Source organism: Poecilia reticulata, linkage group LG15, assembly GCF_000633615.1.
Source record: "Poecilia reticulata strain Guanapo linkage group LG15, Guppy_female_1.0+MT, whole genome shotgun sequence".
Lineage (NCBI taxonomy): Eukaryota > Metazoa > Chordata > Actinopteri > Cyprinodontiformes > Poeciliidae > Poecilia > Poecilia reticulata.
Genome location: NC_024345.1, coordinates 10,628,438 through 10,633,905, shown reverse-complemented (window position 1 = coordinate 10,633,905; position 5,468 = coordinate 10,628,438). Strand labels below are relative to the sequence as shown.

Below are 5,468 nucleotides of genomic sequence, written 5' to 3'. Positions count from 1 at the left end.
TATATACGAGGAGCAGTGAGACAAATTAACCACAGAAAAACCCTCGGGAGGCCACCTGGGCTCAAACTGATAAATCAAACACAATGACCGTATGAGCGGTATGAGGTCTGAGGGATGTTTCATTTTGTTATCCTTAAATCCATGCCGACTGCTCCAATCCAAGGATAAATGGGTTTTCTATCAGTCGATCTACCTTTTAGACTGAGCTTAAATTGCATTATGTGCCACTTATTTGTTATTTCGTCGTGTCTAGTGAGACGCCAACAGTCAACAGAGGCAAAATGGAGAAAGAAAGGTTCATGTTAACACCATGGATGAAAAACACATTAGAGCCAAGGAAGTTAATAAGTCTTAAATAATGTCGAGGTAGACAAATATAAATACGTGTTTTTTCACTTAAAACACGTTTGAAGAGGCTTTAAACAGAGTGAAAAATGGTAAGAAATAACCTTTGGTTCCAAAAAGTGAAGCCTGTGAAGTAATGACCAGCAGGGGACGAAATTCTCTTCACTGCTCGACATTTCATGGCAGGAAAATCCAGCCCGGCAGCAGATCTACTTCTAATGTCCTGTCAAACAAAACTAGATGTGGATGGTCAGAATGTAAAACGTACATATCTTCCTCAATTTCGTTTTTTTAACAACTTTGTCGCTTTAGCTGTTTGAAATGATAAAGAATGAATCCATTATGGTTTTCTGTGCTTCTTAACCCCAGAACAAAAGGAAAAGATGTTTGATTAAATGGTGGACGAAGCTTGTTAGAGAGCGTCACTCCCTGCAAATTTAAAATCTGAATTGAATATTTTACTGTTTTTGGTGACATTTATGAGAGATTTCTAAAGAACTGGGAAAATCTTTGCATTTTTAAGATATTATTTATTCATCTTTCTTTTTTATGTACATTAAAGAGGGAATTAAGAGGGAATTAAATACATTTTAAATGTATCTTTTCCAGTTTTTGCTCTTTGGGTTCCTAGTTGCAGCCTTTCAATTTTTTCACTGCAACATAATTAGCCTTCGGGGGATCACTGGATCTAGATTTATTGATCAGATCAAGGTTTTATGTTTCGTCTGATAAAACCTGGTCACTAGGTGTTCAAAAACGCATCACGGTCATATTCTGTAGCCGGAAATTCCCAGTGGATTGAACAGAAGTGCGTAATGGTGAGATATGGGCTTTAATCACTAACCTAATGTGCATTAAAATATTCAGCTAAATAACTCATAGAAATACTATGTACGTTTATATAAGAGCCATTGTTCAGCAGGATTCAATCTGTCTCTTATCTATAGGGTTTGGGCACCAAGTAGACCATAAATACAGCCCAGCTCTCTTTGTGCTGAAACAACATGTTTCAAACCACCAGACCTTGATCCCGTTTCCTGTGGGATGCTGCGCAGGGTCTGATGAAAGGATGTTTTGCAGTAGCAGTGTTTAGACTCGTCAAGTTACTTTTCAAGGATCCTGCACATGTCCTATCAGAGTGCTGTGGAGTTAGAGCCAGGGTCATTCCATTTACTTAATTTTTTTTTTTTTTTGAGCAAGCAGCATTGTTATGGATGAGGTTTTTGGGAGATACTGTTTTCATCAAGGCTGAGCGTGGCGTGCAGTGGTAAATACAGTATGTGAGTGGCGCAAAATAACATCCAAATGATCCCTGACCTAATGATTTTTACCAAAACACTGCACTGAAAAGAGATGATTAGTGGCATCCTGTTAAAGTCACTGCATTTATGCATACAGTCTGTGGAACAAACGCTTAGCCCAATTATTGATGTTTTCACCAAATCGCGGGGGCCGTCCGACTGTCTTGATAACATCTAGCAAAAATCGAAAGCGTTTTTTTTGCAAAGCACTTTTACTGCGAGTTAAAAACATAATGGCGGTCGGAGTTGTCCCTACATGCTGACAAAAGTGGTTCAGTTCAAACCTGCTGCTGCTTACATAAAACAACTTTCTAACAAACCCACAGCAGGTGAATGAATATGAACATTTTGCCCAGTCCCTGTTGGTTGCAAAGAAAAAAATAAAATAAAAAAATGACATGAGAGAAAGTGCAAGGTCATGTTTGTGCTAATGTGTTCATCTTGTAAAACGTCTGCTCTCAATTCACAGTTTGAAGTCAGAGTACTCAGTCTACAGCTTTTGACCTCACCACCTCCAAGCCAATGAAACTGTCTTCATGACAGAGAGGAAGGAAGAAAATGATCCTCCTCGTAATCCACCGGCGTCCTGCACCTATAAAATTAAGAATGGGGTTCCTATAGAGACTCGCTTATATCTAAATAACCCAGACAAATATGAAACCAATAAATCAATTTGAAAGTACATGCAGGTTTCAAATCAGCTGGTGATCTGCCTTTAACCTGAACAGCACTAATTATTTTTGTATTTTTATACCAGAGTTCAAAAGTGGGCGCATTGCTGCAACAGAGCAGGTGAATGTATGCACAGCTTTAAGAGAAAGAGAGAGGACAGAGTGTTGGTGCCCCCTTGTGTAAACATAATGAACTGAGTTTTTTTTTTTTTTGGTTTTCTTTTTTTTTCTCTCTCTCTCTTTTTTTTTTTTCCACAATGTCACATATTTTCATGCTTTTGAAAGCAGATTCACTTGAAATGAATGAGGTATTTAGCCACAAAACAAAGGCAAGCAAGCAAAATAAACACCGGCAAAACAGGGATACCCACCGACGTATTCTGAGCAACAATCTATTTGTCTAAGCAAAAAAACCAACAAAGAATAAAATAGTAGTCTGATTCTAATTAATGATTAAGTGGTTAAATAGACAAAAAAAAGGCTCTGACGTGTTTAAGTGACATTAAAATTGCTTATTCATAGGGACAAAGGATGTATTATTATTTGGTTATGATTTTTGTGCACTTTGTTAATATCACACAGAAAAATGAAGTACTTAACATGGAGCCCTTATTGAATGAATTTATTTTAAATGTACAAAATATCTGGAATTATTGGTTGTACGATAAGAGGCAAATATATTTTTATTTATCTCAAAGTTGCTGATTTTGAGTCAGATTAAATGCATCTACTGTCTTTAAAAGCTGTTATATAAAGAGAAAAATAATTTGTTTTGATTTTTTTGTCCAACTATTATCATGAGTAATTCTCTAAGATTTGTTTTCATATTTGATTCGTAATTAATTAATCCATCCATCCATCCATTTTCTTTCACCCTTGTCCCKCAGTGGGGTTGGGAGGGTTGCTGGTGCCTATCTCCAGCTGGCGTGCCGGGCGAGAGACGGGGTCACCCTGGACAGGTCGCCAGTCTGTCACAGGGCAACACAGAGACACACAACCATGCACACACACAATCACACCTAGGGGCAATTTAGACAGACCAATTAACCTGACAGTCATGTTTTTGGACTGTGGGAGGAAACCAGAGTACCTGGAGAAAACCCACGCATGCACAGGGAGAACATGCAAACTCCATGCAGAAAGACCGGGACCGGGAATCGAACCCAGAACCTTCTTGCTGCAAGGCAACAGCTCTACTGTGCAGCCCTAATTAATTAATTAATCATGTTTGTTAATCGCAAAGTTCTTTAGTGTTATTGCTATTATTTAAAAAATTAAACAATTTTCAACTATTTTTATTTTTAAGTCGCTTTCATAGTCTTCAAACAAGAGTTATTTGTATGTGAGACTATTTTTAAAGCTTGTTTTATTACATAAAAATGTTCATAACCCGAGGATGCGTTTCCCCCAGAATAAATAGTTACCTTCTAAATTTAGTAAAGTGACTTGGACTGTCCCTGCAGTCAGTCGGATGAAGGAAAATAAACGCAGCATTGTTTTCAAGCCATGTTGTGTGTTTCGGGGGCGGTGGTAGTAGAGCGGATGTCGCGGAGCTCGCAAATGTAGTGTGTGTGTGTGTGTGTGTGTGTGTGTGTGTGTGTGTGTGTGTGTGTGTGTGTGTGTGTGTGTGTGTGTGTGTGTGCGTGTGTGTGTGTGCGTGTGTGTGTGTGGAGCCCCAGCGGTGCATCCTCTGACCGAATGCAGCCACAGAGCAGCGGCAGCAGCAGCAGCTGCGCCTGCGCAGTGCATCCAGGGGAGCTCGGCTGAGATCGGTGCTGAAGCGGGGCGGATGGCTGGAAAAACAGCGGCGATGGACACGATTACACCGCGGGATTCCCGCTCGCCATGTCTTTAAATAGGCGTCGCGACGCCGCGTTTTCACACCCATCACTGTAGGACAGTGACATCCCAGCGCAAAGGGGTAAGATTCCGCTTGTTCGGGCTAACTAGAGTTAGCCGCCGCCACCGCCGCCTCCACCTCCTCTCGCTGTCAGAGATAGCGGCTCTCGGGCTAAAGCTAGCCAGCGAGAAAGTGGGTGGTGTTTGATTTCTGGAGAGCCTCTGTGCGACAGTCAGCACCGAACAGCTCTCTCTTCGGCTGCTTTGTGACTCGACAGTGTCAGCTGGGAAGACTCCCACTCTCTCGGTGTTGGTCCGACGCGCAGCGACGGTTCGAGCAGCTGTAAGCGACCCAGACCAGCAGGCTAGCCAGCGCAGCTAGTGCAAGCAGAAGCTGGGTCCGATGCGCGTGTCTACTTCATATCTGGAGATATGCACGGGCCTTTTTTTATTGTAAAAGGCTTTCCCCGGATGTGACAGTTCACGGAGGGTGTCAGAAATAAACCATCCTGACGAGTTTCTCCATTGGAAGAGGATTTTAGCCGCTGTCTGACATTATTCCCCCCCTCCCCACCCCCTCTTTATATCTGCTGGAACACAGAGATCCTGCGGTGCACAGCTGAAGGAACACCCACACTGCAGTTTCCCATGGGTGTGTTGAGTCAGAGCAACACAGGTTATGTTGCAACTGCATCCTGGGACACTTCCTTATAAATCCCATTAACTTGTACCCGTCACTGAAACACGGCAAACACTGCGAGCTTTCTTATCATCCCGTTTCAGACTGTTATGGGCAGATATTTAACTTGAGGATGTTTACGTGTAGCAGTAAAACATTATAGAACCTGCGGTTACCCAGGATGCCAGGTGATGTTCGGTCTCATGGCAACAATTATGCTTGGCATTGCTAAAAGCCTGGTGTGTCCTTTTAGCATATTTTTCAGTTTAGTGAGGATTATTGCTGATATTTTTTTGCTGTACTTTGTCCAGGTGACCAACGATTGAAAACCCAATTTAGGCATGCTAAGCTAGTGTGATAAACTTGTGTAAACAGTTTTAAAATGCTTCTTCTGCAGAATAGTATCCCTTTTTGCTATGCTTATGGTGCAACAAGTGTATATTAAACATAGATTAGCTGGATAATTAGTTGCGCTATCTGCTCAAGAAGTTCCTGCAATTGGCTGTTTTACACACATGTTGCTCGTAGGGTTAGGGTTAGTGTCTTAAATGCACTTTCCTTACTAAGAATGATGGGTGGCATGTCTGAAGCTAACAGAATTAGCCAGTGACCTGGAGGTTTACAGCATCAGGT

At 41.6% G+C, this 5,468-nt stretch overlaps 1 protein-coding gene across 3 annotated transcripts in view; it reads left to right on the top strand.

Moving 5' to 3' along the window:
* rgs17 (regulator of G protein signaling 17) overlaps window positions 1-5,468 on the top strand; it is a 49,311-nt gene that overhangs the window by 10,857 nt on the left and 32,986 nt on the right. Inside the window, exon 1 of one of the 3 annotated variants that reach the window (XM_008429193.2) lies at window positions 4,053-4,238. The exons of the other annotated variants lie outside the window; for them this stretch is intronic. The gene's annotated coding sequence lies outside the window, so the exon portion shown is untranslated. Of the gene's footprint in view, window positions 1-4,052; window positions 4,239-5,468 lie in introns of those variants that run through there. 3 annotated transcript variants of the gene reach the window in all.